General features: G+C 38.2%; 1 non-coding gene across 1 annotated transcript; it reads left to right on the top strand.

The window, feature by feature from the left end:
* Nucleotides 1-1,148: 1,148 nt before the first annotated feature.
* LOC116889429 lies at nucleotides 1,149-1,251 on the top strand. Its single transcript, XR_004386393.1, has one exon. It is a non-coding gene; the product is annotated as a U6 spliceosomal RNA (small nuclear RNA).
* The last annotated feature ends 400 nt before the right edge of the window (nucleotides 1,252-1,651 follow it).

Raw genomic sequence — 1,651 nt, 5'->3', positions numbered from 1 at the left:
TCACTAGAGGTGGGTTTCAAGGTTTCAAAGACAATGCCAGGCTCAGTCTTAGTCTCTGCCCCATGCCCCCTTCCACTTCTCCTGCATACCAGGATACAGTTTTAAGCTACTGTCCAAGAGCCATTCATGTTGCTATGTTCCCACCACAATGATAAAGGACTAAGCTTCAGAAACTGTAAGGAAATCCCCAAATAATGCTTTTTGTATAGGACCTGCCTTGGTCATGGAGCCTCTTCATAGCTCTAGAACAGAGACTAAGACCAATTGCTATCTCACTGTTCTTCCCATAATGGTCAATTGCCTCCAGCAAGTATCTCTAACTTCTGATTAGCCTGACAGCTTTCAGGAAAACCTCTACACTGCAGAGTATTACATAAACCTGCTCCCAACTGAGCTACTGCTCTTTATTCCCAGGAGATAGTCCAGCAGTTTGTTCCCAAGAAACTGTTTCTACCTTGTTCAGTGATTTCAGTGCATTCACAATCAATAGCTGTTTTTAAAGGGAACAATGACTTTTGTTCCCTTTTTCTTTCTGTCATAGAGTCTGAGGACCAGACTGAATCAGGAAAGAGGGCTTTGGAGGCCATTTTGAAAACAGGGCTGAGTCTGGAGTGGGAGGAACAAATTGCATTCCAGACTCAGCTTCTCTGTGAGCTTAGGTAGTATGTGAAAATTTACCAATATAACATATAAACAAAAGACATTTTTCCTCTGACATGTTGGACAGGGAGTTTGCTGTCGAGTCTACTCATAAAATGCTAAACACAAAGACCTTGTTCTCCTTTTAGCCTGTATAGATTTGATAAAATAAGTATGATTCACTAGGTCTTCTAGAGACTGACCACAGAGAGAAAGCATTTTCTACCCTTTTCGAATACTATAAAAGACGGAACACTTGGTTTTGATAGGTAACCCTCTGATGGCTTTAAACTTTATAACGTCATAGGTGTGTGGCTGTCTGCAGTCATGTCAAGCCAACAGAGCTATCTGCCTTTACTGGAGGTTCTTCTTGACTAGTCTTGGGGTGATTGCTGGAAATTTTGTACCTACAATCACTTTTACTATACTAAAAAATGAAGGCAAACACCTTGAAAACGTTAACAAAGTACTTTCCCTCCTATAAAAACAGAACAAAAACAAATTGATACTTACTTCAGCAGCACATATGCTAAAATTGAAACAACACAGAGAAGATTAGCATGGCACATATATGACAATGATACACAAATTCATGAAGCGTTTCATATTTTTAATACAAGGAAAACTCTAACACAAGGAGGGAAACTACACCATAGAAAAAGCAAGAAAGTAATCTTCTTTCAACAAACACAAAAGAAGATAGCCACACAAACATAATTCCACCTGTAACAACAAAAATAACAGGTAGCAACAATAACTTTTCCTTAATATCCTTTAACATCATGAACTAAATTCCCCAATAAAATGACGTAGACTAACTGACTGGATACATAAATGGTATCGAGCATTTTGCTGCATGCAGGAAACATACCTCAGTGACAAAGACAGACACTACCTAAGAATAAAAGCCTGGAAAAAATTTACAAGCAAATGATCCAAGAAACAACTGGGACTAGTTATTCTATTATCAAATAAAATCTAATTTCAACCCAAAGTTATCAAAAAAGATAAG

Source organism: Rattus rattus, chromosome X (assembly GCF_011064425.1).
Source record: "Rattus rattus isolate New Zealand chromosome X, Rrattus_CSIRO_v1, whole genome shotgun sequence".
In the NCBI taxonomy this organism is placed as follows: domain Eukaryota; kingdom Metazoa; phylum Chordata; class Mammalia; order Rodentia; family Muridae; genus Rattus; species Rattus rattus.
Note: the sequence above shows the minus strand (reverse complement) of the source record. Positions and strands in the feature narration are given on the sequence as shown.